Source organism: Saimiri boliviensis, chromosome 7 (assembly GCF_048565385.1).
Source record: "Saimiri boliviensis isolate mSaiBol1 chromosome 7, mSaiBol1.pri, whole genome shotgun sequence".
Classification (NCBI taxonomy): domain Eukaryota; kingdom Metazoa; phylum Chordata; class Mammalia; order Primates; family Cebidae; genus Saimiri; species Saimiri boliviensis.
In genome coordinates, this window is record NC_133455.1 from 93,543,328 (window position 1) to 93,567,848 (window position 24,521).

Sequence of the window (24,521 nt, forward strand, 5' to 3'; positions counted from 1 at the left end):
TGGACCAATTTATGAAGGATGGTGAGGTCTTTTACCCACTTCCAGCCATATAATCAGTGAAATATTATTGAATTTGCTTTCTTTTTTTTTTTTTAGACGGAGTCTCGCTCTGTCACCCATACTGGAATGCAGAGGTGCAATTTTGGCTCACTGCATCCTCTGCCTTCTGGGTTCAAGCACTTCTCTGTCTCAGCCTCCCAAGTAACTGGGATTACAGGCACCTGCCACCACTGCTGGCTAATTTTTTTGTAATTTTAGTAGAGACGGGGTTTCACCATCTTGGCCAGGCTGGTCTTGAACTCCTGACCTTTAGATCCACCTACTTCGGCCTCCTAAAGTGCTGGGATTTCAGGCATGAGCCGCCACACCTGGACTGCTTTCTTATTTACAGAGATTAAGAGCCTCTAGCCATTTAGTAGGATTCCATGTCTGAACTAATAACTTTATATTTTACCAATGAATTGTTGTGCAGTAATATCTAAACACATTTACTGGTGGTATCTGTTTTTATGAACATTTATCGATCTTACCCAATTGATTGGATGTGATGGAGGAGAGAGCAGAGAAAGAGCTGCTGATGAAAGAAGTGTTCAGAGTCCTGGAGAACCAGGAGAGTTGGCTGTAAGAAGGCCAGGGAGGAAAGGTCAAGAAAGAGGGCGTGGTTGGCACCCGGAGAGGGCCCAGGATACAAGAATTGAACCCGACCTATGGGTTTGGAACTTCGATGTCACTGTTGGCCTTACTGGAAGCCATGTCAATTGAGTGCTAGGTCAGACAGATGTGGCTGAGGAGTAACTCAGGGGTGAGAAGTGACTAGACCTCCTGCCTTTTTGAGAAGCATGGAAGAGCAAGAAAAGAATGAGTTTAGACAGCTTGACAGTAATATGAATGGAGCCAAGAGGTTTTTTTTGTAAGAGGCTTCCGTGTTGTTGTTTTTTCATGACAGGAAGTCAATTGTTTGTCATTCTGTCTTTACAGAATAAGCAGTTTCCCCTAGCTCCCACTTTTAAACATGCATAATACTTCTTACAGCTGCATAGTTTTCCAGATATTCAAAGAGGTTTCACTTACATTATCTCATTGATTTTCCTGAGAGGATAGTGCCAAATTTTATGCCTGTTTATTTCTTAGATGAAGGTCTCAAAGCTCAGAGATTGTAGCTTAGAAATCACCCTGCTAATAAGTTGTGTTTTGCCACATACTCTACCTAGCCCAGAGTTTGTGAGCCTATAGATTCACAGCATTAACCGATCATGATTTGCCCCATATTTAACTGGTTGTGCTTTGGTTATCTTCAAAAAGAACCCTGAGTGGCCGAGCGTGGTGGCTCATGCCTGTAATCCCAGCACTTTGGAAGGCGGAGGCGAGCAGATCATGAAGTCAAGAGATAGAGACCATTCTGGTCAACATGGCGAAACCCTGTCTCTACTAAAAAATACAAAAATTAGCTGGGCATGGTGGCACGCACCTGTAGTCCCAGCTACTCAGGAGCCTGAGGCACGAGAATTGCTTGAACCCGGAGACCGGAGACCAAGGTTGCAGTGAGCCGAGATAGTGCCACTGCACTCCAGCCTGGCGCCAGGCAGCTAAGCAAGACTCTGTCTTAAAAAATAAAAAAAAGAAAAGAAGAAAGAAAAGAACTCAGAGCATTTATGACATAAAACTTGGAGGGCAGATTAAAAAGCCTCTCAGAACACCTTCCACCACCTCCTCCCATATCCTCCAGCACACGCACACTGATCTGACCCGCCTTGCGTATCAAATAGATGCTGCCCATCTATTTGTGTACATGCATGTGCTCACATACACGCTCCACCTACCCTGCACACGTATCCTTGCTGCACACAAAACCTCAAATTCAGATACCATCAAATGTTTGTAATTACATATACCTCAGTCATAGTCTGAAGGGACATAGCTTGGCTACCCTCTCTTTTCGATGCTTTATTCTTTCTGGGGTTTGGACTTTATTCTTTTTGGGGTAGAAAAGTAAAGTTAGAATTGATTTTAAAGGATCAAATAAGAGGTCATAACTCCCTGGTATCAACAATAAACATGCAACTGATCATTACATTATTTCCTTTCTCTTTTCAAAAATGCAACCCTGTAGAACTTGAGTGAAACTGAGTTTACGTTTGAACTAAAGCTGTAGTTGTTTGCATACTTTGGTCCTTCAGGGTATTTTTTGAGCAGCAAGGAGTAACCATTCATCATCAGGTTTTATCAGCACAAAACTTGAATTGTCATAGTTTTTGTTTTGGCCCGATCTCAGCCCTAAAATATGAAAGAGAAGGTTCATAATGTTGACAATTTGTTAGCTTTTGCAGAATGATGTGTCTTTGCTGTTCACCTGATGCTGTACATTGGTTTTATCTTGTTAGCGTCTCTCCCCAACCCACTACAAGAGGTAAACGTCTTTATTTCTCAAACATATCAAAAACTCATCAAGAAAAAGGCCTAGCGTATGCTTTTATTTTCTGTTTAGAACTTTGCATATTATACAAGCCTCATTTATAGAACGTTCTTTATTATTAGACCTTTTTCTGCTTTACACTCCACACATATTTTAGATTTATTCATGTAATTAATGCATAAACATAAATATACATGTTATACCTATGTCCTCCTATGTATGTCCTTGTGGGGGGTCTTCACTTTCATATATTTTAGAAATTTTCTTATGGAAAGAAGAATTAAAATATCTAGATTCCAATTATTTATTAATCACTTTTTGAAAAAAATACGGATAGTAAGTGTGGAAGGCAAGGCCTAGGTGCTTGTGTAATTTCCTCCCACCTTTGTTTTAGAATGATATTAAGGATTTGGAAGGATAGGGAATGTTACTCTAATGAAGAGAGTAACAAACAATCTAATGATGTGAAGAACTAAATCTCATTATTCTTATTTGACTAAGACACTATCTTTCCAATTTTAATTAAAAATATCCCTGGAGCATTCATAGATTTGGGTGAGTTTTTTGATGGTTGGACTTGAATGGAAAAGGGCTAGAAATATAAGACCTCCTCACATAGACTTTGTTCATCAATATTTGTTGCATTTTTGGCAGTGTATACTTGGGCAAGTCCTGGAACAACAAGTACTTCTCTGAAATGCTAACCATATCAGAGGAATAATGGGCCACTAAAAAAAAATTGCTTCCATCAAATGAGGCTAGACTCTTTACCTTAACCCCTTGCAAACTGGGCAGAGAAGTTCAATTTATTAATATTTCAAGTGGTTTATCTTCCTTATAAAGTACTCTGTACCTTGCAAATACATTTTTGCTCTAAATCACTTTTATGAAATGAATCATTAAAAAACCCATTAAATTAAAACAAAAAATTCATAGACTATTAACCAAAAATGCAAAAATTCTTGGTAATATATAGAAAATATCTAAGGAGATACCACCTGTTTATAGTATTGTATTTTACGGTTTCAGTGTCTGTGACTCATTAGCTCTGCTGTTTAGGCTTTTTGGGTTCACTGATATGTTTGATCCCTAATTAGGATTGGTAATTTGAATCTGTTTCATAGTCACAGACAACACTAACAATATCCGGTCAATTCATAATATAAACCATTTGTCAAGAAGGAATTTCAGCAAAAATGGAAAGACAAGTGAAACCAATAGCAGAGCTTGTGGCATTTTTACTAAAAGTATATCCTAAACTGGGCATTGTTGTGTAAGTGCAATTGCCATTTCAACTGGCATTTGAGGAATACTTCCTGTTCAGGCCTTTAATTCCTACCACACGTGAGGATAGTATGCAGCTGTATGTTATTTTAAATTTTAGTACGCTCTTTCCTTCTGGAAAATAAATGTTTCTTGTCTTTGTTATTTCTGCCTTTTTTCCTCTTCTTGACTCAGTAAGACTTTGCTCTGATGTTTCTTCTCATTATTTTAAAGCTGAGGAGAACTTTGGAGATGGTCTAAGCCAGTGTCCTCCTTTTGTGACTGAAGAGCCCAGGACCAGACAGAATAATGGCTTGCCCGTGTCATAGAGCTGGCTAAACGGGAACTAGAGTCTAGGTTTCTGAATTTATAATTAGGGAGCTGTAGTTGGACTTTGTAGAGGCTAAGGGCTTAAACACATAACTTCCAAAATAGGCACATATTTTGGGAGTTATGTGTTTAAGCCGTTAGCCTCTTAGGTGCTTTGGGTATCATTGCCAACTCACAGGGTTGCTGTCTGCAGGGTATTTAAAAATTTCAAGGGAAAAACAGCAACATCTATCAAATATTGTATGAACTCCTACCTCTAGACAGTTCCCTTTTTAAAAATATTTGGTTGCACTGTATTTCTTTCGATAGTGGCATATTTTTGCAAAGTCGAGGGTTTGGTGGGTACTGTGATAACAAGCTGGTGAAAATCACTGTGGGAGAGGAAATGAGGTTTGTAATGTTTAACCTCTATGGTATGAGAGGTGGGTAGGGTCCACCCACATCACATTAGTAAATAGTAGGAGTGATTTAAGAATAGAATAAAAGTATTATTTTTTCTTGAAATTATTTGTTATATATTGTCAAATGGTAACTAAATTGCTAAGTCAAAGGTAGTTATTAGTTTTTTTTGCTACCAAACCACTTAATCAATGGAACTCTAAGGAATTTCTCTTCCCTGGGGCACTGTGCAGAAATTACTGAGATGCTCTGATTTGAAAAGTTTGGGAACTTCTGACTTCTCGGGTAAAGCCTCATACGAAAGGAAAGAGAAAGGAGGAGTAAAGGCAAATAGAATTAGGGGTATTCAGCCACGAATGGAAATGGAGCAACACTCCCAAGATTATTCCATCTCTGCCTAGCTGGCACAATAGCTGCAACAGCAGATTGAAAAGTTGCCACCTGCTCAGTATTTGAGGAAGATAAATTATCAGGCTCCTGCTTCCAACACCTTTTTATCTTAAGAACTTTTATGGGGCTTGTTGGCTGTTGGTCACATGCCCTACCACTTAGGTTTCAGGCCCTATTGTTAGATTCTGGGCAGTGTGGTTTGAGGGGATAGTTACTATGATGAAGACAATATCAGGACACTTGGAGGTGAACTTGGAGCTGCAGAGGACACTACTACTCCTTACTCACCTTTCTTAGATCTGCCTTAATTTTTCCTTTCTGAGTAATTCTGAGTAATTTTTTCCCATGGAATCAATTCTCTAAAAACTGTGAGCCAATTCTTTTTAGGATTTTTATTGTCTCACTAGTTTGTAGATCCTCCCAAGAACATGGTGGAGTGAACATTAAAAAATATGTACAGGAGGAGTAAATATATTTTTAGTGTGTTATAATTTGATATTAAAAATTTTAGAAACTGGAGAAGAAAAGTAAGTCCAATATTTCTTCCTCACAGGGACTCTGAAAATTTTGAGGCCTAGGTAAGCCGGGCCTTTTGTCCCTAAGAATCTCTTCTCTGCCAGGCGAGGTGGCTCATGCCTGTAATCCCAGCATTTTGGGAGACCAAGGCAGGTGGATTGCCTGAGCTCAGGAGTTCGAAACTAGCCAGGCCAGCATGGTAAAATTCCATTTGTACTAAAAATGCAAAAAAATTAGCTGAATATGGTGGCATGTGCCTTTAGTCCCAGCTACTTGAGAAGCTGAGGCAGGAGGATTGCTTGAGTCTGGGAAGTTGAGGCTGCAATGAGCCAAGATCTTGCCATCGTACTTGAGCATGCGTGACAAAGTGAGACCCTGTCTCAAAAAAAAAAGAAAACTTTTATATCATTGCAAATGCATAGTGTTTATTCATAGTGGGTATTCAGTTTGTATTTTGTTTTTTTTTTTCCCACTTCTGGGAGATGTGTAGTGTAGTGACTTAGATGACTTAGATCCAAGCTTTCAGGCAAATGAGGTTCTTGTCGCAACAGTGAGACCAAGGGCAAAGAGCTTAAATTCTGACTTTCAGTTCTAAACCTAAAATATAAAGATAAGAATACCTACTTCATAGGCCCAGTGAGGTTTATATAAAATATTTGTAAAGTGTTTATTATAGAGTCTAGCACATACTAGGGACCAGTAAACAGTACTTGTTAATATAAACATTTCCCCTTTGACACGTAGTCTTTGTGACCATATGATAGTGTGTCAGTTGTATATTTGCATCACCATTCTTCTAATTCTGGATTCTTAGGTACCTCTAAATTTGCACTAGAATTTAAAACAGTCTTTAGTCATTCATCAGATTTACTAAATTCACACTATGTACAAGGCCCTTGGCTTGCTGTTGACACAGGGTTCACAATGAGAGCTGTGTACAAATAACTGTGTCCTGTGAAAAACACCATCAGTGTGTAACTTACTGAGAAAGTGCAGAGGAGAGAACAAAATTGTCAGACTCTGCCTAGTGAGCTCAGGGAAGTCAGGAGGGTGTTATAGGAGATGAGTGAGTTAATGTGGGTGGGGTCAGGTTATCAAGGGCTTTTTAAGGCATCATACAGATGGTGATTTTAATGCCCATTAAAATGAGAAAGCCAGTTTTATGAAGAGAATTGACCTTATCTGTGTGGTATTTTAGCCTGTCGGGTACAAGATGGAGGCAGGGAGTCTAATTAGAAAGTTAAGGCATCCAGGTGAGAGATGGCCTACACCAAGTGGGGAATGGTGAAGGTGTAAGAAGTGGCTGGATTTGAAGAAATACCCAGGGCAAGAGGAGACGGTTGGATATAAAATGTCAGAGAGGAGTCAAGGATGGCTTCCCAGGCTGAGTGATTGGAAGGATGGAGTTGCCATTTCCAAGAACAAGGAAGGATACAGGAGGACCAGATTTGAAGATTAAATGGAGAATTGGGTTTTGGAGTGTTGTATCTGAGATGCTTATTAAACATCCAGGTTGAGGATGTTCAATAGGTAGTCAAATGTAAGAGTGTGGAATTCACGGGGAAAGAGGTTTGTCCTGAAGTCATATATTTGGGAAGTATTAATGTATTCATTGGTATTTATAAGATGTTTTACAATCATGGTACAGTTACTTCACCCATCATTATTACTATTACTCCTCATGTAGAATTTTCTTTCATCTTTTCATCTATTTTTTAAACATTTAAATAAACTGTAAGGTCACTTCGTTAAATTGATTTTTTTAAAGTATGTTGGAAATTTTACTAGGATACTATTTGATAAACTGAAGGCTTGGCGTCTATAAAATGTATCATCTTATTCTTCAACACATTATATCTCTGTTTAGCTTTCCTTTATTTCTCTCACAGTTCATTTTTCCCCTCCAAATAGTTCACATACATTTCCATATTATATTACTTCTATACTTTTTGTTGCTATTATAAATCCACTCTTACTGGTATTCTGATAGTTTTGCTCTTATAAAGGCATTATATGGCTATATTTGTATATGGTTACCTCACTAAACTTTTAGTACTATAAATAATATCTACTTGATTCTTTATTTATTTTTGAGGGTAGGTAGGCATCTATAAAATGGATCTTTTTATTTAGGAGGAATAGCATTGTATCATCTGCTAGTAATAATTTTTGTCTTTTTCCTTGTGGTATTTGTGTCTCATATTTGCTTTGTGCCAAGAAAAGAACTTTGAAATTAAGATATGGAGTTACTATAGAGTAAGGAGGTAGTTAATACCTAAAAATCTAGTCACAATATACAGTTTTTGTTTCGTTTTCTTTTTTGGCTTATCCTAATTAATTTTCTTGCCATTTATGTTTTATTCTTTATTTTTTTATTTTTTGGAGACAGGGTTTCTCTGTCGCCAAGGCTGAAATACAGTGATGCAGTCATGGCTCGCCAGAGCCTTGACCTCCTGGGCCCCAGCGATCTTCCCACCCCAGCCTTCTGAGTAGCTGGGACTACAGGTGCACACCACCACACCTGGCTAAAAAAAAAAAAAATGTCTGTGATGACAGGGACTCACTGTGTTGCTCAGGCTGGTTCTGATGATGGACGTTTTGAGTGCCTAGAGTTTATATGTTCTAGATTTATAGTTTACCTCTAATAGTTGGTTTGGTGTGGTGTATTTGGTTTTCAGTCAATTTGATCTTCCAGTGACTTAATCTCTGATTCCTTCATGAGGACCAGGCGTGGGCAATTGTTCCTGCAGAATCAGTATTTAACCTTCATGTGCTGAAACAGATTCAACACAGTAGATAGTATAAAACTAGGATATTTTAATCCTATAACTGGGTAAAACTCTGGATGAAAATTTTATTTTTTTCTTTATTTTTTTTAGATGAAAATTTTATATCCAGCACCACCTCTCCTTGCAAAGTTCAGTTAATACACTAAAAATGAATGCATGTTTGCCCAGAAATTAATTTATAACAGTTGATTTTTGAAAACTTTATTTTTAAACTAAGTTTTTTTTTTCAAATTTGAATATTATATCTGTTTTAAAAAATCCCCATAAAAGCAGTTTCAGTTCTGATGTGGATTGCAAATCATAAAACAACTTGCTGATGAAGCTTAGATTTCTGGAATGCTTTATCTTTAAAGTTAACTTTGAAGTTTTATTTTCTGTTTGTCACGTCCAGCCTCTTGTGACCTTTCTCCCTGAATGAACAGAGTTAGCTATCTGAAATGTCAGGAGTTTGCAACACCAAGGGTAAATTTGCTGGAAAGCTTTTAGTTGGGCTGCATTGCCTTGTTTAAATAGCCGAACACCTGCTAGGCAAGCCCTGCACATGTGAGTGGCTATATATGTTCCTTCCTTTAGGATTTGCAAGGCTGGAGCACAAAGACAGCGATTGTTACCCAATAAGCAGTAGTCACACACTTCTACCAATCGCCTTAGGAGGGCTGGTTACCATGGAATCCACCATCTGTTCACTCCCCACCGGAATGTGATTATCATTGCTGGGCTTGGAACTGGGGAAAGCAGGGGAGCCTGTGCTGGGTGAGATTATCTGCAATGGACTGGGTTAATGGGAAGCTTGCTTTGGCTCGCTGGAAGAATAAATGAAGGGAGTTTTACTTCAACCATTTGCGAATTCTGGCCAAGAGGAATAAATTCAGCTTTTATAAGGTAAGTAACTCTGGCAATATGTATCCAGTTTGTAGTTCGTTTGTGTGGGGGCATTACCTCCATGTGGTCCAAGGAAAGGGAGCTCTAAGCTCTTTTGAAAGAAGTCTCCAGCGTTACACACTTTTCTTGTCTTGATTTTATGCAGTTCAATAATGCCTGTACAATTACATGTTGGTTTTGGAAAATGAAAAAAAAATTTAATCTTTTAAACTGTTTTCTGCTTGTGAAATTGTTTTGTGACTCTTGAAAGTGGCAAAAGGACAGTCATTTTTAATGGTTTTTCAGAATGAATTACACTGGTATTCTTTCTGAAATACGCCCATGGCCCCAACGTGTTCAATGCCTGTTCTTATTATTTGAAAAAAAAAAAAAACCTCGGGTCAGGGACATTTGTAGGTTATGATTTAATTAATGATTATTCTGACCCACATGATTAACCCATCATTACTAGCTGATGTTTTCAAATGTGATGTTTATGCAGTTTTATTTTGCAATGCTTAGGTACAAGTTTCAAGGGCCTGAGCATGTGGAAACAATGTGGCATGCATGCAGGCACCGTGGTAAAGGAAGGGCAAGATGAGGAAGATCAGCTTCTATTTCAAGGGCTTCCTTTGTTTTTCTATTTCCACATCCCCTTAAAATGTGTGTTGCATATTGTGAGCAGTCGAAGGAGATTTGGGTCCTAACAAACGGATGACTGACATTTTTCTGTGTGGCTGAGAGGTTGGTAGCTCAAACAAGGGACTTCTATGTCCTTTGTAAGGCAGCATTGTATCCCCTTCCCCAAAACTGTGCCCCAAAATATAAATGTGAAAAAACAAAAAGAGTGCTGTCTATACTCTGGATATTTCTTTTGTGTAAGTTTTTTTTTTTTTTTCCATCATTGAAACCATAGGGCCAGTGGTCTGTGAGTTTAACTGGGTCTGCCATTTTTATTTGATAGAGGAAAGGTTGCAAGGAAAGGCTTGGCTCCTGCAGGTTTAGTCCTTCTAATTGTGCTGTGCTGCTGTCATCTTGGACATTCATGCCAGTGGCTGCCCTGAGAGTTGGAAAACGTTATTGCTAATAGGCCCTAATTGTTTCATTTTCTTTTTTAAATGACAGCACAAAATTAGATAACCTCATATTAGCCAAGGACTCATGTTCTTACTTCACGAACAGGTTTTTAGGCCTGACTGTTAGTTATGAGTTCTTGGTATTAATTGTAGTTGACTTTAAAATTCCTACCCTCTTTTGTGCTTACTGGTCTTTATGCATCATTATTATTACTTTTTAAAAGTTTTCTTCTTAATGTACAAAATCAGTTTAACTACATTCTAGTTCTAAGAAGCATCTTTTAGTAATAGTAGATACGTCTGCCTTAAAATTTCCTTAGCGTAATCTAAAAATTTTTAAGCCAATGTAATAGTATTGGGATAATTTTTTTCATCCATAAATGTCAGTCTTTCATAAGCAATATAAGGTTTGGGAGGAAAGTAGGTAATTTAAAAGCATTGTGTATGATTAGGTGTTCATGTTGCTTTAATGACCATTATCTTAGAATCCAGAAAAAGGCTGTGAGTGAATGGGTGTGAAGTGTGTGGCATCCATGTGCTTGGGATGTGGTTACTTAGAGCAGTTGAGGTGGGCAAGAGAAATCTGTACACTTGTTAAGTTTCTAGTGTTGGTGAATTTACTTACTCTTTTCTTTTTGTTGTTGAGGCAAAGTTTTAAGATTGTATTTTTAATTGGTTGTTAATGTTAAAATATATCCCAGCACTTTGAGTATTGGCAGGCACATATGTATTTTCATGTGTAGATATATTAGTAACCTTCTTGACCAAGTTTCCAGAGTAATAAGTAATAAAACCACAGGTTTTCAAAATGTTTTTGAAAAGCTTTGTCAATCCCCCACTAACAAGAAACTTAGTGGTTCTTGAGGGTAACCCTTTATAGAAATAGGTGAAGAGTGGGTAGCAGGGACAGTCCCTGGAGCATCTGTGATCCCAACCAGGGTACCTGTGGGACAGGAGTACATGGTCACACAACTGTCCTGTACTTGAAGGACCTGGTGAGATGTCCACCTCCACTCACAACACTGTCAGCAGTGAGCCCTGCCACCGTGCACACAGCTTCACATAGTAAGGAATTTAGAATGTATTAAATTTTCGGGTCTACTGTGAACCACTGTTTTCTGATTTTCTCTATCCTTACTTGTGAGAGTGAAGAGAGGTGCTAGATTTCCGAGAAGTCTGTGTCTTCTTCCAGTTTTTCCAGCTGTCTGAGGTCTTGATGCTTTTCAGTTCTTCAATACAACTTAAGACTTTACTACGTGAGGAGATTATGTTTATGTTTGTAAATATGTAAAACTAACCGTATTTGGTTATTTCATGTAAAAGCGTTATGTAGATGACAATTTGAAACTTTGACCAAAGTGTTCGAGTGATTCAAATCCATGAACAGTGAGTAGACAGCAAATCAGCCACCATTAGTTCAGCACAGTCAAGTCTTTCTGCTCCTTCCTTTAACACATTATGCTGGAATGTTGCCTGACCTAACGCATTCAGACGTGTAGACTGTAAACCTAATTAATGGCGATTAAGTTTCTTAGTTTTTTTTTTTACTATGTTTTCTGGACACATTCATTCTGCCTAGCCTAAATTGAGTCCTTCATTTTCTTTGCTTTCGAGGTACAGATTTATAATGCATTTAAGTATTTTTGGCCCTTGTGGTCCATTTGGCCCTTGAGCTGTCTGAGATGATGGAGCACTAGGGATTTGAAGTGAAGGGGCACCTGCAGATGCTGTCATTGCTAATGCTGCTATGCTCACATGTCCTTGGGGTTGAATCTGTTTGCATTTTTCATAATTTTAAGAAATAGATATACTGAAAATTTCCCTCTTGCTTTCTCCTACAATTTCATATTACCATGGGTGCAAGGAATGCTTGGAATGAGTTAATCGTATGCATCAGTACACTTTTGCACGTTTTGCAATTTTGCTGTGTTAGATGTACATTTACAGGATGGGGAACCTATAAAGCATGCGTGTGAACGATGTGAACTTACACAAAAGCTATAGCTCAAAGCTGGTTTCATTTGGCAGGATTTTTCTCTATATGTGTGCCAATTGATTTGCATATCGGCAGCTGTTTCTTCTGAGTCGTCATCGTCTTCTGATTTTATAACTGCTCTTGAGCTTTTGTGAAATAAAAAGGCAAACTTTCCATAAATTAGCAATGAGCGGGTCTATGCAGGTTGATGTAGATTCTTTGAACAGCTTTGGTATGGCACTTAACCTTTTCTTGCTCAGTTGCTGTCACTTTAACCCCAGAAATAGCTTGATGGAGTGACATGAGGGTGACTAGCATACCTTATTCTTAGAACTAAGTTCCGTGTTTTACAAATAACCGCCACTCTGTAGGGCTAATTGTTCTTTTGTAACAAACCTGTTGAATTACTGACTTCCAGTGTAAGTAGTAGTTCCTTCCTTTCTTTCCTTCCTTGTCTGGCTAAATCCTGTATTCTTTTTTTATTTTTACCAATTTATTTGTCCTGAACTCAGATTAATGAAATTATGAGACACAGTATGTTCCCATAAGGCAAACAGACTGAATCTCTTGGATATTTTTAGATCCCTGTTATATATCACTAGATGTTTATTTTCACGTAATTTCAGGGTCCCAATCTAAACAGTATTGTCTGCTTTTTAATGCCCTCGTTTTAGAGAAGCCTCTGAGGCCCATAAAGATTTAAGCAACTTTTCCAAGGTCAGGAAACCTGTGAGTTACAGAAACAGCTAATGTTGGGTATTGCATATTGAATGCAAAGACACAGGGCAAGGTCAGCTTAACATCCTACGCTGTTGTCTTTAAGAGGAGCAGAACATTGAGATGTTACCCTAAAAGTCCACCGATGAAATTTTCAGTATGCCTAGATGGAATACACCTTTGAAAAATGATTCTCTGTAATCAAAATAAATACCAACCTTTTAAAAAACATAACTGCCAAGACAATTGGATACTTAGGTTTTTTATCTTACAAGCTTTCCTACCTTCTATCCCTAACTATATGTGAAGTAAAATGATCAGAGTGCTGCCTAGTCATTGTGGAGCCCAGAGCAGTGGGGGAGGGAGGAGCCTGAGGGATGACTGTGGTCCACTTTAGGACATATCTGTCTCTTGGGCAGCATACAGCATTCCTGTTGTGGGTTAGTACAACTTTCTGTGGACCTTTCCGCAGGTATACAACCTGCACTTGCGTAGTTAATCTCCCTTTTCTCTGCTCCCGGCACCAACCCACAGGCACCTCCTTGCCCAGGACCACCCTGCCCCCTAAGGAGACATTCAGTATCTTCAGTGTTAACTTTTCATTCATTCATCAAATATTTCTTGCACATTTACTCTACGCCACTACTATTGCAGGTGTGGAGGATATGGCACTGAGCACCACGGACAAGGTGTTAGTGAAATTTACCTAGTAGTGGAAAGAGACTTAATACCAAAGTAAAGAGATAAGTAAACAACACAGTTTCAAATAGTGGCAAGTTTGTGATGACAAAATGAGCTATATTAAAGGAGGGAGTTAAGGGTGGTGAACTTAAGATTGTGTAACCAGAAGATGTTTATCTGGGGCAGCCCCACATAAGCTGAGACACAAATGATAAGGAGCCAGCCACGGGTAATCTGATACAGTGAAAGTGTGTTGCTGTTATCCCCAATTTTGGAAGTAGAAATAGAGGAAAGCTAATCATCGGGATCATATAAAAATCATGTTAAGTGAGTGCTACAAAGCCACACTGCATGTCATCTTTACTTTTCTTTCAAGACTTAGTCCCAAATATGTGTTCTTTTTCAAAGTCAGAGTTTACTGGGAGAGCATGGGAAAGCATTTACCAGTGGTTAAGAGCAGCAGTTTCAACGTTGAGCAGACCTGGGGCTAGTCTAGTCTCTCATACTAGCTACCTGGATGTCTCTAGGCCAGTCACTAAACCTCACCTTCCCCATTTGTTAGAACTTGGGGGGCTTATCCTAGGTATAAATGAGGTTATGTTCAAAAATTCAAGTTGTGCTAACAATGATGAGTATGGATGACATGTTCTCTTGTGGGCATCAGTAATAATCCCTGAATGTTCTCAAAAGCAAAAAAAAAAAAAAGATAAAAAAGAAAGAAAGAATCCCTGAATGTTGAAATATTTTACTCTTGGCAGTAAAAGCCTGGTAAGACTATTAAGCCCTCAAATTCATGTATTCAACAAATTCTTTCTTGGTGTCCACTCTGCCCTTGCTAGATTCTGGGTGAAGAGCAGGACCAGGGCATGCTTTGCACGCACACAGTGCTCAGCAAAGAGAGTATTAATCATTTGCATTCAGTGTGATTGACGTAGAGGAGGAGGAGTGAAGGGTACAGAGCAGAAGGATTCCTTGGCTGTACATGTGAGGTGCAGCTGGGAATTCTGGTCTGAGGAGGCTAAAGCAAGGAGATATGACAGGCCAGAAGTGTAGTCTTTGGGCTAAGGCAGGGCAGGGCAGGATACGTGAGCGGAGATATTGCCTCGCACAGAAGTTTTTACTGTATCCTCTAAAGAATGAGGAATGTTTGAACAGTTTTAAAACTTTTGGAAATACATCTTCAGTTTTGTCGTCTGAAAAGAAAACTGGCAGTTTAAATGATAGAACAATCTCCAAGGCAGCTGGAATTCTCTTCTTCATCTTTTCCATCAATGGCAGGTAGACCTTTTATTTTATTATCACCACCACAATATAGTTGCCATATCTTATTCTTGATATTTAGATTCTAAAGTCAGCACAGAAAGCCAAACTTGCATGAAGTCTAAAAAGCTCTCGAAAAATCCCTTAGGAAGGCATAGCTTTGCAGATCAACTCTCTTCTCGTTAAGTCCAACACTGTATGTGTGTTTTTTTCAGCGTTAGAAGAGATTGCCGCTTCTTGGGTTGAGCATGAAATATAATAATTACTTTGCTTACATTTAGAGGTCATGCTGTATGAAATAGAGTCCTAGAATTCAGCTCAGTGTGGTGAGACCTCACACTTGGAGAGTCAAACCAAGAGGAATTACAGGAGCTGCTAGCAGGTTCATGATTTCTGTCTGTCTTACTCCCACTGCAGAGCACATGAGCATTGGGTCAGATTGCCTGAAGTGCTTAAACTATTGCACCTGTGTTTGTCATGTACTTCCTATCACACACAGCTGTTTTCTGTATCTGCAAAGTGTATATAGTTCAATTTCAGCAAGTTAAGATGCAACTACTCTAATTGCAATACATACCAACTTTTGGTGTTTTCTTTATGTCAGAGGCTGCAAAGTATAGTCATCATCCATCTAATCTTTAACAAATATTTGAGATAAGTGATTTATCCTCAATGAAAATATACAAATGTTAGGAGGTATAGTACATAGTATTTCCAAGTTTACCAACATTAAATGATGAACTAGGAAAAATACCTGGATCTGTTCTGGCTTCAATTCTGTGTTCTTTTTTTTTTTTTTTGAGACGGAGTTTCGCTCTTGTTAACCCAGGCTGGAGTGCAATGGCACGATCTTGGCTCACCGCAACCTCCGCCTCCTGGGTTCAGGCAATTCTCCTGCCTCAGCCTCCTGAGTAGCTGGGATTACAGGCACACGCCACCATGCCCAGCTAATTTTTTGTATTTTTTTAGTAGAGACGGGGTTTCACCATGTTGACCAGGATGGTCTCGATCTCTCGACCTCGTGATCCACCCTCCTCGGCCTCCCAAAGTGCTGGGATTACAGGCTTGAGCCACCACGCCCGGCAATTCTGTGTTCTTAACTTTTGTCCTTTTTTTTTTTTTTTTAAGTTAGCCATTGCATTAACCCAGGCAAAATAATAATAATTATTATTATAGGAAACGTAATTATCATAGTAGCAGTGAGTGTATAGAAATAAGACTCTAAAGAGATGAAAAGATAATGAGTGACCATCTTTAAGAAGTCCTCAGGTGGTTAGTTACTGTCAAAGAACATAAATGGTTCGAGAAGGAAGAAAACCCCATTGACTAATACATGAAAAAAAATTATACAACTAGCAATCAAAGAAATACACAAAATATTCATGCTTATATTGGCAGAAATTTTCCAAATGCTTATATTTTGGATTGGCACCCTTGTATACTTCAGATGACACTGTAAACTGATGGAGCTCTTTGGAAGACAGTTTGGTAAATACATTTTATCATAGTCAGAGAGCACATGGCTGCAAGAAATAGAATCCCCCTGTAATTTAAGAAAAAAAACAGGATGGATAAAAACAACACAGAGGTGTCTCATGGAAACCGAGGACAGTAAATTCATACAGGCCTGTTGAGAAGCTGGACCCTGGACAGCTGCATCTCCATCCCTCTAGGTGTGTAACCTGTCATCCTTACTATTCTGCCTGTGTGCTTCTTGCTGTTTGCAGTAGCCTCTTAGGATCCCTCTGTGAATGGCAGAAAATGTGGCCACCTCTAATATCAGTGCCCAGCAGAAACACACAGTTCTAACTGTGAATGCCCTGGAGAGACTCCAGCTTTGGTTAAAATTACCTTTGCTAGTCAGCTGTGGCCATGGAACATAGGAGACACTTGACTTGTAATAAGCAGATAGAATACAACTGCTACATTATTGATAACTTTAAAAATATTTTTCAATCCTGTAATTCCAATTTGAGAAATCTACCACTGGAAAGTTACTGAGTGATTCAGTGAATGATTTATCACATCACATCAGGTGTTTTAGTGGGAATGGAAAGAAGTGGGAAGCTAGTAACATGTTCAATAACAGAAAAATTAGCTAAATAAATTACTCTACATTCATGGGATTGTAGGTTATACAACTATTAGAAACATCTTCACAAAATGTGGGAAAATGCTCACAATGAAATGTTAAATGTATATAGTGTTGTATATGCTGTATTACGCTTTTTATGTAATACATAAAAATACTAAAGGGATACTAGAAAGATAACACTGGTTATTTCAAATTTTAGAATCACTTTTGTTTTGTCCTTTACAATTTTTTTGTAGATTTTAAATAATGAACAATGACCTTATAGGAATTTTGCTATACTAAAAAAGTGAACTAATATAAAATACTCAAAAAAGACATTATAATCTAGTAGGGAAAATAAACCTGTCATAAGTAATAGTAACCAATGCAGGCTAGTATCTGTTTGTGTTATAGATTATATAATGGAACTCAAGGATGAATTTCCTAGTAATTAGACTGTTTTAAATATGGAATGTCCTGTTCAAAAACTATTTTATTATCACTCATGGTATTCAAATAGAAATTAGATAGATATTTGTAAGAGATATTGTAGGGAAGATCTATCAGGTATGTGGAACTAAATTACTTCAAAATTAATCAACCCCAATTTTCTGTTGGGAATACAGAATTTACCCTGGAAAGATTCTTTTTAAAGTGCTTTGTGTTAGCGGGAAGATATTGTAATAATAAAAACTGAGTACCATTTATGAAAGAGATGTGAAATTATATAGAAGTCATCAAGAGTCTGTGAGATTAGGCAGGAGGATTAATTTGAGCCAGATCTTGAAGTGGGTGATAGGCAGTGACTACATTATAAGAGGGAAGTTATTTTAAGGCTTGGATAATGATTGGTGCTAAGGCAGAGTTAGGATTCAGCCAGTCATGGATGAGGGATAGTAACGAAATTGCTTGCCAAATGGCAAGGTATTTATTTTCCTTGTTAATTCTCTAGTGAGATGAGCATGAAGTGGTGTAAAACTTGGATTGGACAAGAGAGCAAAGGGAAGTGACCATGGTAAATCTGCTTGTTTGTGGGCTTAATTATATTCTGGGAAGAAAAACTTTAGGGTGATTGGTGTGATTTTTATGTTTTGGTGGTTATGTTAAATGATGGCAGTAATAGTACATTAAGAACTGTGCTATAAAAATCAACCTGCTTATTTAACTCATACATTAAAATTCATTGAAACTACAGAACTATAAAGAAACCAAGGACTTTTAGTTTAGTTTAGTATTTTTTGTTTGTTTGTTTTGAAGGAGTCTTACTCTGTTACCCAGGCTGAGTGCAGTGGTGGGATCTCGGCTGAGTGCAGTGGTGGGATCTCGGCTCACTGCAACTTCTGCCTCCCAGGTTCAAGTGATTGTTCTGCCTCAGCCTCCCAAGAAGCTGAGACTACAGGCTCATGCTGCCATGCCTAGCTAATTTTTTGTATTTTAGTAGAGATGGAGTTTCACTGTATTGCCCAGGCTGGTCTTAAACTCCTGAGCTCAGGCAATCTGCTCACCTTGGGCTCCCAAAGTGCTGGGATTACAGGTGTGAGCCACTGCATCCAGCGGACGTTTAGTCTTACTGTGTGTTGTGTGGCCATCTTTTTTTTTAAGTAAAGCAATATTAAAGGTATAATTTTTTCTGTTCGTTAGAGAAAGTCTATGGCCATATCACCCTGAATGTACTGGGTCTTGTCTAATCTCAGAAAAAGCTGATTTTAGGATTGAAACTCAGTTTAGCATTTTGTGTAAAGCTGATTGTTCTCCCATTTGAAAAATGGAATAGATGTAAAATTATTACTATAAAAATGATTAATATTGCTTTTCTTTGAATTATTCTACTTTCTTATAATTGTGTACATCTAAGTCTTTTCTGTGATGCTTCTCAACTTTTAAACAAATTCTGGTGGGTGATCCTAAACTGAAAGTTGTGGTCAACTTGAGGACTCTTAAGTCTAGTGCTTGTGGCCAGGCGTGGTGGCTCACCCCTATGATCCCAGCTCTTTGGAATGCCAAGACTGGCAGATCATCTGAGGTTAGGAGTTTGAGACTAGCCTGGCCAACATGGTGAAACCCATTCTCTACTAAAAATAAAAAAATCAGCTGGGCAAGGTGGTGCGTGCCTATAATCCCAGTTCCTCAGGAGGCTGAGGCAGGAGAATTGCTTAAACCTGGGAATTGGAGGTTGTAGTGAGCTGAGATCACACCATTGCACTCCAGCCTGGGGGACAAAGTAAGACTCTGTCTTAAAAAAATAAAATAAAATAAAATAAGTAGAGTGCTTGTTCATGACTCTGAGCTTATTTAGTTTCAGCCTTCAGCTTCTGGTGCTACAGTACTTGGGACTCGCACACCAACTCCCTATCAGGTTTTGTCACTGCCACCTTGTCACAGAAAATTGTGGGGGTAGTGGTTTCATCTCTTGGGAGGACCCAGGTAGGAGGGCAGCCAATAAATCTAATAGCTTGCCCGCCTGAAATGCACAGTTGATTGGAGACAGGCTGATCCAGGGCCCACCTCTTTCTCTCCTAGGGAGCATATGTGTGAAGAGCCTGAATTCTCAACCATCCAGAGCTTTTTCTCTTAATTACTCAGAGGCATCATACCTTTCCAGAGGCTTTTATTGTTTGTAAACCTTGGCAGAAAGAGGGAAGGGCATGGTATCTGCGTAAAGTTTCTAGTGGAGAACAGATTAAATGGAGTCTCCTCAGGTCTAGTTAGATTTATTTACTTACCAGGCAACTTGGACATTCATTTAAACATTTAAGGGTTTATGTCTAAAGCTTTGCTGGGCCAATAAAGATAGTCTTGCTTTCAATAAGCTCACTTTAGAAACTACGACGTATGATGCAAGGTCATAATACTGTACAAAGGTACATGCAAAGTGCTGCGATTGCACAGAGAGAAGGGAGGACTCATGGCCAGGCCAGAGAATCAGAAATACATCACCTTGGAGATAGCTCTGCACGATATTTTAGGAGCAAGTGAGATCTCCTATATGATATTTCATATCACACACAAAAGCTTGAAAACTAAAAGAATCATTCTTGTTTGGAATACAAGAAATTGGTTTAACTAGAGTATTGAGATTAGGTGTAGGGGTGGAATGGTTGGAATTTGTAAGATAAATGGCACCAGATTATGTTAGTCCAAGCTGTAAGTTAGGTGTGGGACATGATCCAGTAAGCAGTGGAGGGAGCTCTCTGAGATTTTTAAGCTTCCAGGCAACATGATTCTTTATATATTTTGAGAAGATAACTCTGATGGAACTTTGCAAGAGGGGCGAAGGTTGCAAGGTGTGGGAGCCTTGGCATTTTGATGAGGAGCAGATGGTACAGGAGAAAGATGCTGAGTCCTCTGAGTTAAGACTGGCACAAGGATGTAGAAGAGAGAAGGAACTGAGAAATTTATAGGAGTAAAATTGCCAGGACTTAGTGATTAATCGGATGTATAGATTGGGTAAAGGAGTAGAGAGTGTCAAGAACAGGTCTGAGGTTTCCAGCTTGGATAGCTGGCTAGGTGATGCATCTTTGGCTAATATAAGGAATCAAGGAATACCATGAGGGAAGCAGACGTGGATCCTATGTTTGACGCAGGAACTATTAAATTTCTCATCACCTATTTGTAATAACTGGTTTAAATGTATGTATGAAATTTGTATTCTTTACAATTTTGCAAATAAATGCCATAGAAATTCAATATATTAATAGTCTGATAAACTATATTAGCTTCCCTTTTGTGGAAAAGTAAAGTGTAACAATAAAAATAAAATCAAGTCTTTCAAAACAAACTTCCAGTTTCTCTTCATACATCACACTTCAAATTCTACAACTGTCTACCATTTAAAATTAATTGTTGCCTATCAATGGGTGACTGTACTCTTGCTGTGTGGTAGAAGCAGAAGAAAAAACAGGGATCTTCTGCATTCACAATATAACTTGGAAACTAATGGATATATATTCATGTTACCCAGTCAGTCAATTAGTTTGTTTAGTGATAGACATTTCAGTTATAAAATACAGAAGCAGTGTGAATGTTGAGGCAAGAAATGGCCATAAGATGTTGGTTTTTTTTTTTAATATAAGAAGAAAATATTTCAGTATTAATTGGGCTTCTCAACTATAATACCACTTTTCCAATAAACCTTTTCCCTCAGCCACATTAGTCTTCTTTGAGCTGTTGAAGCCCTCTGTGATTTTTATCTATCATTAACGTATTTTCAGTTGGCTCTTGTCTCTCTCCCCAACTAGATTGAGTTCCTGAGGCCAGGAAGCTTTTTGTTTTTGTTTTGAGATAGGGTCTCACTCTGTTTCCCAGGCTGAAGTGCAGTGGCGCAATTGTGGCTCACTGTAGCCACAAACTCCTGGGCTCAAGCAATCTTCCTGCCTCAGCCTCCTGAGTAGCTGGGACTACAGGTGCACACCATCATGCCTGGCTAATTTTTTGTGGATATGGAGTTTTCGCCGTGTTGCCCAGGCTGGTCTTGATATCCTGAACTCAAGCTGTCTACTCACTTCAGCCTCCCAAAGTGTTGGAATTAAAGGCTTGAGCCACCACTCCCAGCCCCGAGGAACTATTTTACTCGCTTTATGTCCCCAGCTTTTGGCTCTGCACAGAACCCATACTAACATTTAGATTGAACAGAACTAAGGCTAAAGGAAAACTTTAAAGGAATTTACTAAAATTACCAATCCCATTTCAACAACAGGAAAATAAAGAATAGCACCACGTCATGGGATTAGAACCGGGACTACACCACCTTGCTCCAGCTCCAGTGTCTCTGCTTCTGGAAAAGGCCCCACTCCGACAAGGAGAATTCCACAGCTCCTGCTTAAGTCTCGTATGGTTCTTACTCCATTCTTGTCCAGATTTCTCTCATTAGATTGGGCACTGTTGAAGGTCATGGGTTTTTGTCCTGGTCATCTTTGTGCTCTCAGACGATTGCACAAAGCCCAGCACATAGAATGTGCTAGATAAAGCACCTAATGGAAGCAGTAAGGAGAAGAATGAGTCTTAAGCAGGCTTCTTAAAGTGTTTGAGAATCACTAAGGATTTTGAAAGGTATAATAGACAAGGCTAAATTACAATCAACAATAATCTTTTGAAATGAAACCAAAGTCTTATTTTAAAATCCATATTTGTTTTGGTTTGAAAATCTGCTTTCCTATCTGTCCCTCTTGTTTTTGGTTTTTTTTTTGTTGTTTGTTTGTTTGTTTTTTAAAGAAAGAAGAAAAGAAAGAGAGGGAAAGAGGAAGAGAAAGAGGGAGAGAGATCAGGAGTCTTGCTGCATTGCCCAAGCTGGAGTGCAGTCTAAAAATGGGTATTAAAAACCTCTTTTATGCCAATAATTGTGCTTGATGCCAACCAATATTTCACTTAAACCTGTGAAATGCTATGCATTTGCTGAGGAGTGATTTACTTCCAATTATGTGGTCACTTACAGAGTAGGTGTGATGTGGTGCTGAGAAGAATGTATATTCTGTGGATTTGCAGTGGAGAGTTCTGTAAATGTCTATTAGGTTTGCTTGTTCCAGGTCTGAGTTCAAGTCCTGGATATCCTTGTTAATTTTCTGTCTTGTTGATCTGTCTAATATTGACAATGGGGTGTTAAAGTCTCCCAATATTATTGTGTGGGAGTCTGAGTCTCTTTGTAAGTCATTAAGAACTTGCCTTATGTATCTGGGTGCTCCTGTATTGGGTACGTATATATTTAGGATCGTTAGCTCTTCTTGCTACATTGATCCTTTTACCATTATGTAATGCCCTCCTGTTCTTTTCAGAGATCTGAAAAGAAGGTACTGACATTGAGCATTGCACATGCTGTGCCACTTCAAACAACTTCATTTCCTTGTTTCCTCTTCAATTAATTATGAACTGCCTACACCTCCTTTTAACGTAAGTGATAAAAGAGACATGGGCAGATCGAAACTGTATTTTTTGCAGGTATATGTAGGTACTTGTGTCTTTTGAATATAAAATGATCAGGGATGGTTAAGAGCCGAAATCTCACAGAGGAAGATAGGGTAAATTGAAAACTGTGGTTTCAAATGCAATACACTTTTTAAAAGGGCAGGCAAATGATCTTTAAACAAATGTGACAATCATATTAAAGAAGCTGAACACAGTCTTCAACCAGTAACTTGATTTTAATAAATAACAGGCTGTTAATCCCAAATTAGTGCATGATATAATAACTAAAATTGACAAAAGCAAAACCATTCTCAGAAACCAGGAGAAAAATGGAGTGGGAGTGATTAGAGTTAGGCGGCAAACTGGAACTAATTTCCCTTTTGCCTTTTAGACTGGATCTCACTGTTGTCCAGGCTGGTGTGGAGTGGCGCAATCACAGTTTACTGCAGCCTTCACCTGCTCAGCCTCCTGAGCAGCTGAGAAAGGAGGATTGCTCCAGGTTTGCACTACCATGCCCGGCTAATGTTTTAATTTTTTTTATAGAGAGGGAGTTTCCCCTCTGCTGGCCAGGCTGGTCTTGAACTCCTGGACTCAAGCAATTCTCTTATCTTAGCCTCCCAAAGTGCTGGGATTATAGGCATGAGCCACCATGCCTGGCCTGATTTCCCTTTTTAAGTTGTGGTTAGTATCATCAGTATTTCCTATTTACTTTGAATATCCCTGGACTTTTAGACAGCATCTCAATTAATAGGAATAATGGTGATGCTGACAGAAGTTATCTGTTGTAAACATATATGCTTACACTGATGCATATGTAAACTGTAAAATGTGCAAATGATGAAGCAATCTGTTAGCACCTTTGACATAAACTCTCACGTTTAACATAGATTAAAATTTTATTTTAATAGAATAAAAATCTCAGTCAAGCATGGTGGCTTACATAATAAAATCCTAACATAGTTTTAGGTGAGTTATATGTCAGTGATAAGAATAAAGGTTATTTTCTAGTAAAATGACACTGATCTATAAAGGTACCAAAACTTTAATTCATTATTTAAATGAGGAAAAGAATGGGAAACTTGGTACTTTGATTTAAGATGGTAATTTTATTTAATGAATACATATCTAAGACATAATACTGGGAATATCACTGCGTAATACTGTAGTAGATCTGGAAATTACCATAATTTAAATTGGGCAATTTCAGGTCTAGTGTAGTTAGTGGGTACTGAAAAAGTTCCTAGATGCTTAGCTAAGCTTCTTTATTAATGCATTCAAATCAGCAAATATTTGTATGCCTTCTTTTTGCTTTGAGCTGACCTTGTTTTGGGTGCCAGGGTATAATTATAAAAATAGTTTTGTTAAACTGTTAAGTGAATTCTAGTGGTTCTCTGTTCTAAATGGCATTACATTCATCTTTGCATATAGCTCTTTGGTTAGGATAGCTTGCCCAAGCGTCACAGGTAGATGATATGCAGTTTTCTGTCATGCAGTAGGTATTACCATGTTGCCTTCTCTCTTTTTTTTTTTTTTTTTTTTTTTTTGAAACAGAGTTTCACTCTTGTTACCCAGGCTGGAGTGCAATGGCGCGATCTCGGCTCACTGCAACCTCTGCCTCCTGGGTTCAGGCAATTCTCCTGCCTCAGCCTCCTGAGTAGCTGGGATTATAGGCACGTGCCACCATGCCCAGCTAATTTTTTGTATTTTTTTTTTAGTAGAGACGGGGTTTCACCATGTTGACCAGGTTGGTCTCGATCTCTCGACCTTGTGATCCACCCGCCTCGGCCTCCCAAAGTGCTGGGATTACAGGCTTGAGCCACCGCGCCCGGCTACCATGTTGCCTTCTCAATTGCTGTTTCAATTTACTGAGTGCTTGAGA

The 24,521-nt window shown here is 38.6% G+C and overlaps 1 protein-coding gene across 5 annotated transcripts in view; it reads left to right on the forward strand.

Moving 5' to 3' along the window:
* The window catches only part of FGD4 (FYVE, RhoGEF and PH domain containing 4), a 252,879-nt gene that overhangs the window by 87,984 nt on the left and 140,374 nt on the right, over nucleotides 1–24,521 (forward strand). The window contains exon 1 of one of the 5 annotated variants that reach the window (XM_074403052.1): nucleotides 21,450–21,572. The exons of the other annotated variants lie outside the window; for them this stretch is intronic. The gene's annotated coding sequence lies outside the window, so the exon portion shown is untranslated. Of the gene's footprint in view, nucleotides 1–21,449; nucleotides 21,573–24,521 lie in introns of those variants that run through there. 5 annotated transcript variants of the gene reach the window in all.